Source organism: Rhinatrema bivittatum, chromosome 4 (assembly GCF_901001135.1).
Source record: "Rhinatrema bivittatum chromosome 4, aRhiBiv1.1, whole genome shotgun sequence".
Classification (NCBI taxonomy): Eukaryota; Metazoa; Chordata; class Amphibia; order Gymnophiona; family Rhinatrematidae; genus Rhinatrema; species Rhinatrema bivittatum.
In genome coordinates, this window is record NC_042618.1 from 97,337,396 (window position 1) to 97,350,029 (window position 12,634).

Sequence of the window (12,634 nt, forward strand, 5' to 3'; positions counted from 1 at the left end):
CTTGGTGTTGCTGTCTTGTCTATGCTATCTTCTGATAAAAGGGTAATTTTTAAAGCCATTTCTGCCGGTAAAATAGTGCTTTACCCATGGAAAGGGGCTTTTAAATAATCGCCCACCTAACAGACAGGTAGAAATATGCTCGTGGAGTCTCTATGTGCATATTTCTACTCTCAGAGATGAACTTTACAGGAGATCTGTGCGCCAAAATCGGGAGATGGGCGTGCATCTAGCACATGCATGTGTCAACCCGATTTTATTAAGTCGGGAATAAGCACGCATGTGCTGATGCATGCACATCTCAGAGAAAAAAGGGGCATGGTTGGGATTGAGTGGGGCATGGGTGTTCTGGACCGTGGGTAAGAGACGTGTGAGCAAGTACCTACTACCTACATGCCTGGGCTTGCGTCCAGGTCCAGTGCTGCGTACGTTTAGATCTGCTATGGAGCAGGTGTTGTGGATGTTACAAGCCCAGACAGTCAATAATATGATTCTCACTTATTATTGAAAGTGTTCGGAACCAGTCAACAGATTATGCTTTGACTATGCATTTCCCTGAATCATATCCTTATGCCTATTGCTATAACCTAGAGCCAATCAAGGAAAGGATTTACCTCTTCCAAGCCAATCATATACTGATTCATCATCTTAAGACATAAGACATAAGAACATGCCATACTGGGTCAGACCAAGGGTCCATCAAGCCCAGCATCCTGTTTCCAACAGTGGCCAATCCAGGCCATAAGAACCTGGCAAGTACCCAAAAACTAAGTCTATTCCATGTTACTGTTGCTAATAATAGCAGTGGCTATTTTCTAAGTCAACTTAATTAATAGCAGGTAATGGGCTTCTCCTCCAAGACCAGCAACACAGTGCAGCAAAATGAAATATAATAACAACTACACTGCACTTACTTTGGGAAAAAAAAGCAAACTATGGCCGATTAAAAATCATCAGTACCTGTCAACCTAATGTGACATGATTTTCAGTGAAGTCATAATGTCTTAGCACACCCCACTGTCCACCATTTTAGATCTAAGGCCATGTATCACTTAAACCTCTGTCTTAGAAATGCACCTTCTGATGTTTTTCTCCATACTTTAACTCGTGACATTTCGCCATCCTTAGAAGCAGCAAGCCTTGCTGTTTCGCTATTACTATGTTCCAGGAGCAAATCTAAATTTTACCCTGGATTACAGAAAGTTGATTGCAACATCACACCATAAGACTTATGGGCATGTAGTAGACAACACACTAAGCTAAGCTATAATTGTTCCACTTCTTCACACTCTGTTTAGTTGGCCTACATAGAGATCTAACACCATCGGAGACCATTCTTTTCCTACTCTGATTCCACAGTATAAGTTAAAAATAAATACAGGCATCCCTGAGGGGTTTAAGTGGGTTGGGATAACTGGAGGGAGTGCAAGCTTAAGAACCAGGAGAGTTTGAAAGTCGACCCAGATCTCCCAATTATTCAATACTACACAATAAACACATGTAATATCACTTATGCCAGATAATTAGCAGGTGTACAAAATACACCTGTAGGTTGGAAACTGTACCTGTGTAAGTGCCTTTTAAAATAACAACGCATTTTAAAAGGCACTTACATTCCCGATTGTTGGGCCCCACCCAGAATAAACCTACAATGCTACTTTTATTGTATATGTACATGTGAAAATGAAAACACGGAATACATGACTAGAGGCTACCTACATGCATATATGCATAACATTTTGAAAATTCACATTTAATGCTCACTAAAATCCTAAAAAGAATCTACCAAATGCGCATTCCTAAAAGTGTGCACTTATTTTTCCTTTGAAGATTGTACAAAGTCCACAGGCAATTGTTTTCAAATTTAAGCAGATAATTACAAAATTATCCTCAGAAAGTGCAATTAGGGGTACATCATAGAGCCCAGATCGCGCTAACAATGGCCTAGAGGCACTAAGTTGCGATGTTTTATTGCAGGAGGGATGTGACTATTGCGAGGGGTCATGATAGTGGGGTCCCTCCCCTGAAAAAGCATTGTGGTCTCGTGGCCAAACACTGTGGGACAAAAGAACGTGGCGTGCGGCCCTTTAACGCAATGGCAGCCACAACCTCATTGAATTGAAGCGCCGCTGGCCCAAAAAAAATAAATCATGGAAAACGGGGAGGTTGAGCAGGGATCTGACCCCTGTCTCAACCTGAGGCCATCAGTCGAGGTGTCCTTAGCTCCCCTCAAAATGTAAAAAAAAAAAAATCTATACATCCATGCAGCGAAAGCCCCAGATCTCTGCCCTTCACCCCCCCCCCCCCCCCAACAAGTAAATGTTGCGGCTCTGGCCCCCCTTTCCACCCCACCCCTCCCCAAAACCCAGAAAATTAAAAAGTAAGGCTACAGGTCCCCACCCCATTGAGCCTTCTAATGGATCCCACATTGGGGGTCAGATGCACCCACGCACCCAGCCTGGACAGCACCAGCTTCCAAAATGGTGCCGATCTGATTTCATCAGGGTAAGGTCCAGGGATCAAACCTCAGCCACTTGGCCATTTTGGAAGATGGTGCCAACTGGACTGGGTACAAGGGTGCAGCAGGCTCCAATGCGGAATCCATTGAAAGGTTTGGGGAGGTGTGAGTGGAGGGTTGGGAGGTGGAAGACATATTTTTTAATTTTCTGGGTTCCATGGGGGGAAGGGGGGGTTTCAGAGCTGCAACCTTTCCTTGTTGGGGAGTGGGGGTGGGAAGGGGGAGGGGCTGCTCAACCTCACTGTTTGCTATGATTCTTTTTAAAAAGTTTTTAGCTGGTTCTTTAAATATAAAGTGGGAGCCTTGGGACCTGCGTTAATGGTCCTGGGCCTCCTGCCTCACCTTCACTGCTTTTCAAAAAGGTGTAGGTATTTTATTGTGTCTGATCACCTTCTTAGTCGGCCGCGATAAATATTTGCATATAATTACCTATGCATGACCTTCTTTACATGCATTTGCATTATTCTTGCATGCAAAGAAGGTAATTGTACTAGGGGAGGGAATCTGGGTGGGGAGATGCAAAATATCATGTATATCATACGATATCGTGCAATATATGTGATATAATGTGCATTAGAGCCCTAATGCAACTTGATGCATTTCCCTGTATGTTTGGCATCATAAAAACAAATATCTGGCAGGTATTCATCTGAAAAAAATTATATATGGCTTTGGGGCTGATGTACTAAAATGCTTACGTGATCACATATGCAATAGCACATATAAAAATATTAAATGGCATACACCAACACATTAGAAAAACAAAGCACACTATTGGAGTATTTGTGTGGACTAGATTCTACATCTAATTCCATTTGCAAAATTTAGGAAATATTGCAAATGAGCTGATAAATTATGCAAATCAGCTCCTTAACTACCCTGCAGATGTTACAATTTGCAAGGAAAATAGCGCAAGTGGGCAATTTCCCTTGAAACTTAGCTATACATCAGACATATGTAGTTAAGGGGTTTTTTTTGCAAAAAAGCCCACAGATGTTTTTCAGTAGAAATGCTGTTATTCAGATTTGTACTTAATTAAAATGACCTGCCACCACAAAATAAATTTCCTGTGGGGACTGCTCATTTCAGTAAAGGTTTTTCTCCAGATAGTATGCCGGATAGTGCATGGACCTCTTTGTCTGAATAAAGCTATTTGGAGTTTGGCAGGAGGAGGTGATACCAGAAAAAGCCTGTTCAGCTTGGAGAAGAGACGGCTGAGGGGGGATATGATAGAGGTCTTTAAGATCAGGAGAGGTCTTGAATGAGTAGATGTGAATTGATTATTTACACTTTCAGATAATAGAAGGACTAGGGGGCATTCCATGAAGTTAGCAAATAGCACATTTAAGACTAATCGGAGAAAATTCTTTTTCACTCAACGCACAATTAAGTTCTGGAATTTGTTGCCAGAGGATGTGGTTAGTGCAGTTAGTGTAGCTGGGTTCAAAAAGTGTTTGGATAAGTTCTTGGAGAAGTCCATTAACTGCTATTAATCAAGTTTACTTAGGGAATAGCCACTGTTATTAATTGCATCAGTAGCATGGGATCTTCTTGGTGTTTGGGTAATTGCCAGGTTCTTGTGGCCTGGTTTGGCCTCTGTTGGAAACAGGATGCTGGGCTTGATGGACCCTTGGTCTGACCCAGCATGGCAATTTCTTATGTTCTTATGTTCTTAAATGCTCTGTTATCATCCTTCACTCAGCTGATGCATCTGCTCACAAGAATAGTTTCACTCCAATGCATATCACGTTTGTAACAATTGCTATGGATAGTATGGACCAGAACCAAAACCCAAGACATTTCCCTAATACTCTATTTTCCATAACCTGTAATTTTACTTGACTTAGAGGTAGATTTTAAAAGTCCAGCACGCTCATTAATTAAAGGATGCATTAATAAGTCAAGCTTGTGCGTGCTGAGCAGGTTGTAAAAGCCGCTCGGATACGCATGTATCGCCCGTATCGCACACATCTCCAAATATTTCATAAAGGGGCAGGGCATGTGTGTGGTCTGGGAGGGGCATGGTTATTTCAGGGCGTGAATCAGTGATGTGCGCATAAATACATACGTGCCCCGGAATGTGCCGAGGCCCCCTGCCGCATAAGTTAACTTCTGCTATGGATGACGAGTAAGTTAAAAAATAAAGAAATCTAGGCAGATCTGCAGGACTTTAAGGGTCGGGTCTAACTGGGGGGAGTGAAAGCTGAACTAGGGGGGGGGGTTGGAGAACCTTTGTCTTAACTGGGTGAACTGGTGCCAAACTGGTAAAAATGGCAATGGTGTCGGCTTGCGCCCCTTTTAAAATCCCCTGATTTAAGCGCTAGAAGTAGGATTTGCATGTACAGGCGTATGCCCACTTAAAATTCGGCGCACATGTGCATGCGTCCGCACTATGTTATGACTTTTGCACATATGCGCGTGTATGTTATAAAATGGCCCTGTCCCTAGGCACGAGCCAACGTATGTGCGCAAATGAGCATCCATGCGCTAGTTTGAAAGTTACTATCCCTTTGTTTTGCAATTTGTTCATTTCTTTCCTTACCTTCTTATTTTAATCATTACATATATTACTTTGGAAATACATTTAAAATTGTCATGCCAATAACGTTATCTGAATCAGAAAATAATAGGCCACCAGAGGCCTAAAAGATTTTGGGTGAACTGAACCCTATATCCATTCCACAGTACAACTTATAAGCAGAAATATGTGATCACTGAACATTAAAATTAAAACTTTTAAAATTGCTTTGTGTTCACAACAGTCATGGTTATGAGAAAAAAACAGTGTACTTTTGTTTTAATTTTCCAATGACAGATTTCCTTTTGAAGTTTCATGCTGGGTGGCATCAGTCACATTCTCTCTCTTCTTGTCATGGTTTTGATCAGTATGCAGCAGGAAAGGAGATTGATTTTCTATTTTTCTAAATCGTGATTTATGCAAATCACTATCTGTGCCATTTAGAAAAATGGTAAATGTGCTGAACTTGCTGATGAGAAAGTAATTCAGGTGCTCACTCGCTTCTAGTGTCTGAATGTTTCATGCTACTTCTATTGGCCTCTAGCTGTATTTGTTGGGGAAAAAAAAAAAAGAGAAATGGAAAAGAGGAAGAAATAACAAGAGGGGTATTTTTAACCTTTGATACTTTTTGATGTATATTTTTCTGATGATACATTTCTTTTGCAAGATATTATTTCACTGAATTGTAGGCACAGGAGGTAATTTTCAAAAGGATTTACACACGTAAAACTGGGATTTGAGCATGAACATGGACTTTACGTGCCTAAGTGGGCTTTTGAAAATTGCAATGATATATGCTACATTTATGCACGTAACTCCTTTGAAAATTCAGTCCATAGCTTTTTGGTTCAATAGGGAGCAATCAAGCATTCCAAAGAAGCTTAAAAGTCTTAGGACATTGATTCCCATATATATTAATTCATGTGTGTATTACAGGAACAATTTTCAAATTGCCCACATAATAGGACAGTAGTAGGGGTGTCACAGTTGGGGATCTTTTTCCATTTTTTAAAACTTTCATTCTTGTTTGTTGATTTCTTTTCATTTATGTAAAATGAAAGTAAAAACAAAACACAGGGGGGCAGATTTTCAAAGGGATTCGCGCGTAAGATACGCGGGTACCCCCCCGAAAACCTGCCCCAAGCTCCTCCTGCACGCGCCGAGCCTATGTTGAATAGGCTCAGCGGCGCGCGCAAGTCCCGAGACGCGCGTAAGTCCCAGGGCTTTCCTGGGGGGGGGGGGGGGCGTGCTGGGGGTGTGTCGCTGCACCGCATCATCTGGGGGCGGGGCCGGGTTCCGATCTGGGGGCATTTCGGGAGCATGGCCGAGGCCTCTGAAACTGCTCCCTGGCCGGCGCGCGCAAGTTACGCCTGCTTCAGGCAGGCGTAACTTTTCTAACAAAGGTGGGGGGGGGGGGGTTAGATAGGGCTGGGGGGGGGGGTTAGGTAGGGGAAGAGAGGGGAAGGTGTGGGGGGGTTGAAGAAAAGTTCCCTCCGAGGCCGCTCCGATTTGGAGCGGCCTTGGAGGGAACGGAGGCAGGCTGCGCGGCTCGGCGTGCGCAGGCTGCCGATTTTGGGCAGCCTTGCGCACGCCATCCCAGGATTTTAAAGGATACGTGAGGCTACGCGCATATCTATTAAAATCCGGTGTACTTTCATTTGTGCCTGGTGCGCAAACAAAAGTACGCGAGGGCGTAGTTTTTAAAAATCTACCCCAGGATATTTAAAAAGCAAAGAAAAATCAAAGGTAAAATAAAACAAAAAATCCTTCCTTCCAATTCTCCTAACCCCCTTGAACCTTCTTACCATATTTTTCTCTCTTTCAGTCTTCCATTTCAAAACTAACAATTATCAATCAAGATCACTGTTAAGAATTTAGGGGTACTCTTGGAATGCAATTTACCAATAAAACAGCATATTTCCTCAACTGTTAAATCTTCAATTTACCAACTATGGGCCTCATTCACTAAGATGTTTTTCCATAGACACAGAATGGGAAAAAGTTGCTGTGGATGTGGACCCTTGGACCGAGGTGGAGTTCGAGGTGCAGGTCCCAACCGTCGGCAGGTAAAGCTGGCTGGAGCAGATACCCTACTGCAGCTTCGCCAATACCAGTGCATGTTCCCCTTAGGTTGAGCCCTTGAGTGCCGGGGCCAGCTGGTCTTAGGTGCGGGCCTCTGTGAAGGTGATGATCTGTCGCAATGAAGATGTTTGCAGGCCAGCACAGAGAAAGAAGAGAACACAGGGCATGCAGTGATCAGAGCAGGCAGCGGTCAGACACAGTCAAGTTCAGGCTGTGGTCGGAGGCAGGCAGAATTTGAAAAGTGTCATGGTCCAGGCAGGGCTTGACTCAGGCGAAATTCATTCAGAGACAGTGAGAAGGCAGTGGTCAGTAGCAGGCGGTGGTCAAGCAGCATCGAGATCCAGTCCGAGTGTAAAGACAGAAATCCAATCCAAGACAGAGTCAGAGCCAGTCCGAGGTCAAAGCCAGAAGTCCAATCCAAGGGAACGGAGAATGAAGAGGAGTAGGACGGAGGACCACAGGAGCAGGAGATACTGAAGACAGACAAGGGAAGACTGACTACGAAGGCAAGAACTCAAGACAAACCGGAGTGCCAAACAGGATCAAGAATGTAACACAGGAACTCAGGAACACACAGCAGGAAACAGGGACAAGAATCAGGAACAGGATCACAGTGGCAAAGCATTTCTCGAAGCAAGACAACTTATTGTGGAGGCACTGGATGGGAGTCAGACTCAGTCTTTTATAGGGCTGGCTTAGTGATGCCATCAGGCAGCGCCTCCAGAGGTTTCCTGCCACTGGCCCTTTAAGGTTAGGGCAGTCGACATGCGTGCCCTAAGGAGGGGCCTGTTCCAGGAATCCTGTGGTGTCCTATTGCGCCGAGGAAGAGCGACTGCGGCGCGGCCCCTCGCTGTGCTCAAGGAAGGACTTGATGGTGGGGAACCAACGGGAAAGTGGCGGCAGGCGTGGTGAATGACTGAGCCTCACAGAGGGACTGCGGAATCAGGAGGTGGTGCGAACGGGCCCGTGCTGGAGGTAAGAGCAGTGGGCTGCGGAATGGGCCCGCAGTCCACCGAATGCAACAAAAGCCTTAGTGAATCAGGCCCTATCTTTGTTAAAGAAAATGAAACTGCTGTTAACAAAAGATTTTCAGGTTATGTTGCAGGCACTTGGTTTGGTTACATTGAACTATTGTAATTCACTATATTTGGGTCTACCAGCAAATACCATGTTCCATTGCAGCTTGTGCAAAATTCTGGATGTTTAGATAGCTAATTAGATGTCTTTGAAAATCAGCCCCCAAAATATACAGACTAGGGAAAGGTCCACCTCCACATACATTTATTTTATTTTAATTGGGAAGAAATTATAGTGAGAGCCAGGCAGAGAATCTGTGGAACACTCTCCTGAAGGATGTGACTTGTACTATTTCATTGGGAAATCACTATGGGCTGGAAATTTTCAGAGCTATTCACAGTGCTGGGAGTCTTTCAAAAATCTGATTATTGATAACAGTATTGTTGTGCAGGGTGTGGACCCTTGGCCTGGTGCAGAATTGGTATGGCCCTCCAGTCGGACCCGGAGAGCACCTGCCACCAGGAGGTGGAGCACAGGAGGAGACAGAGGCTAGCTGGGGCTTCGCCAATAGCAACCCGGGGTTCCCTCAGGTTGAGCCCTTGGTTACCTGGGCCGCCTGGTCTTAGGTGGGCCTTTTAGGGTCTCCTAGAGAGAAAGTTCAAAGGAGTGCCCACCAAGAACAAGGGTGCACGGTCGGTGCTCAGACCAGGAAGTCCAGATGTCGCAGGAGGCCAGAATAGAGTGTCTGAGTGTAAAGCGAGAATTAAGGCCAGAGTCTTGGTATAGATGGTCAGCCAGGCAGGGTTGGTAGCAGAAGTCAGTCTGGACGTAGTCAGGTCAAGCAGGAGGTCAGGTTCCAGGGGGAAGATGAGAGTAGTCGGTGTTCCAGGCAGAGGTCAGGTCAGGCAGCGATCAAAGAGTAGTCAAGAACATGCAAAGGTCAGTACCGTGAGATCAGTCCGAAGGGTACTACCAAGGTTGGAGAGACAAAGGAGCAGGAGACGCTGTAACAGAGACACAGGAGATGCTGGGACTGGAGACACAGGAGACACTGGAATGGGAGACACAGGAGACGCTGGAATGGGAGACACAGGAGACGCTGGAACTGGAGAGACAGGAGACGCTGGAACTGGAGACACAGGAGACGCTGGAACAGAGAGACTGGAACAGGAGACTGGAACAGGATGGCAAACTTGATATCACTAAGTGATCGACCCGATTGCCAAGGCAAGGAAGTGAAGTGAAACACTTCCTTTTATACTAGACTCAATCTGGGTGCGCCGCGGAGCTAGGGCCCACCCTTGGCCCTTTAAGAGGGCGGTCAGTCCACGTGCACGCACCTAGGGGCGGGGCCGATGCCACGGAGGACGCCGAACCCCGCCGTGAGTCCTGGCTGGAGCTGGGAGGTGAGGCGTCGGGAATGCTGCCGTGGAACGCCGTGGCCATGAGGAGCTGGCAGCAGAGGCGAGGGAAGCCAATCCGGGACTGGCTGCTGTGGAGGAAGGGTAAGCGGACCCGGGAGTGGGACGCACAACAAGTAGCACATAGAATGTACTGAGTTACTAATTCCACCAAGTCCAGAAACTGTTGGAACTAGACAACAACTTCACTGATAAGAAGAAATGGTTCATAAATTTTACTCAAAGCAAAATGTGGATGCAAACACAATCTCACACTCTTCGAAATCCACAAAACAATGGTGTGAGGAAATATGATGAAAAATATTCCAAAGTTTCCTCATTCTAAACTCAAGGGAAATTCTTTATTTCTCAATGAAATGTCTCAGAGTAATCCAATCACATACTGTAAATGCAGTGAGCCCCTCCCCCCCCGACATGGACCATAAGACTGCATCAGAACCAACAAATCCACTGAATTTTCTAATTCCTGTATAAACTTGTGTATTTGAGTATGCTGTAGCTTATACAGGACTGAGAACATTAAGTGGACTTGTCCGTCCAGATGCAGCCTTATGGAGAGACATGGTCCATGACAGGGGACTTCACTGCATTTATATGATTGGATGTACTAGGAGACTTTCCATTGAGAATTTCTCATAATTTTTACTCTCAATATTAAAATCCAACAATTTGCATCGGTACTCAGTCAGTTTCCACACTGGTAAGCCTGCTGAAAAGGCAATTTAATCTCCTGCAGGAGTCTTCCATGGGAGCCTGAGCTGAACATATAAAACAATGACACATTTGTGACCATACAGTGTATTACTCCAGCATGTACTCCCTTAGCACCCCATCTGTCAGATGGTTATTTGTAGGGACAGCTCTGTGCTCTTCATTGTGCATTAACGAGCAGTGCAGTATTACACTGTTCTAAGCCATGTAAATTATGAGTGGCAAATCAGCATATGCGTAATTAACAGCAAATTGTGATTTCCATTATAGCTGTAGGTTGGTGTGGGAGCTCCAAGTGTACAGTACGCCATGTAAGACACAAAAGAAAAATGCATGTAACTTAAGACAAGCATGATAAATTAGTACTTGCCATTAATCCATTCATCCCACACCCACAGCAACATGCACATCTCTGCTTCATTTAGAAAATGCTGTATTAATAGATGTAGAGATAGGTAAGCAGGTGATTTGATAGCTTTAACCCCAACTAGTCAGTAAAGAGGTTCTGTGAGTCCATATCTCTAATGACATTGGTGGATGAGGTGGTGGTGGTGGTGGTGCACATGGTGGTGAGAGAAGGAGCAGAGCAATTCAGTATGTTAACTATTATAAGAAGCATTTTGGAAGACAAATGACTTCTGTAAAAGTTTGAAATATTTCAGTCATCCTTTCTCCTTCAAATCCGAGCTCCATTTGAATCCCACATCCTAGTTCCATTTTAATATACATTTTTTTAGTGTTATAAATGTATGACAGAAAACTAACATTGTATATTACTAGATTTACTTCCTGTTAATAATAAACTACATGACATAATATTTGCCAAAATTAATATGCTCGGCCTAACATTATATTAAACTACAGGTTGCAAAGACAAATTAATTTAAATATTTGTTGTTGTCAGCATCTTACATTCTACAGGGCACATTTAACTGAAATTAGTACCCACAGGAAACAAAGAAAATGCTGTATTCATCAGAATATAATCTTTTATGTCACCGTTATCCATTATTTTCTCTGTTATTGCGCTGAGTTCCCTATGTTACCCATTAAAATGCCAGCACTGATGTTCATGGGTTATTGAAGGCGACTACTTGTAGTAGTGTACTTTGCTGAAATGGATAAAAGTTAGAGAACAATTTTCAAAGCAATCTAGGTTGCTGGTTTAATAAAGTTCATTGACATTTGCACACGAGTGTTAAAAGAAATGCATGTAATCGAGAATGTGTTAATGCTTTCAGCGTACGTTAATAAGATTTTGCAAACATCAACACAAAATCTATGGAAGATAGGTAATAAACTGGAAAATTATGCAAATCAACTCATTGCATATCAGACCATTGTAAAATAAAGAGATCTAAATGTGCGACCCATTGCCACAAAAAATGTAATGACACCTTGAAGATGTGTAGTTACATTTTTTAGCAATAATGCCTGTGCTAACTCTGACATAAAAAAATAAACTCCAAAGTGATTTGCATGTCATTAATATGGGCCACTAATGCTAGCTAATTAAAATGCATTAACCGCCAATGCTATTTATTATTTATTTATTTAGAGCTTTTTTATACCGACATTCATGATACTAATCATATCATATTGGTTTACAAGAAACAATGGAGCAATAACATTAACAGCAACATGAACAATAGGCGAAAAGTTAAAAAAGTGAACAAAAGTTACAATAAAACAGGGGCACTCGAACTGGGAGGAGGAAGAGCCAGAAGCATGGCTAACTCAGAAATAAATAATATCTAGTCATATACTCAGGACTATAATAATAACATGTACTCAGGACTGAATACTATCAAATATATAAATAATATCATATATTCAGTAGGGATGTGAATCGTTTTTTGACGATTTAAAATATCGTCCGATATATTTTAAATCGTCAAAAATCGTTAGGGCCACGATACAATACCAATTCCCCCGATTTATCGTCAAAAAATCGTAAATCGGGGGAAGGGGGAGGGCAGGAAAACCGGCACACTAAAACCCCCTAAAACCCACCCCCGACCCTTTAAATTAAATCCCCCACCCTCCCGAACCCCCCCCCCCAATGCATTAAATTACCTGGGAGTCCTCCGTAGCGGCGGTCCGTGGCTAAATCGGGGGAAGGGGGAGAGCACGAAAACCGGCACACTAGATCGTGAGGTCTTCAGCCGGCGCCATTTTTCAAAATGGCCGCCGCAAAATGGCGGCGGCCATAGACGAAAACGATTTGACGCAAGAGGTCGTTCCGGACCCCCGCTGGACTTTTGGCAAGTCTTGTGGGGGTCAGGAGGCCCCCCCAAGCTGGCCAAAAGTTCCTGGGGGTCCAACGGGGGTCAAGGAGCGATTTCCTGCCGCGAATCGTTTTCCGTACGG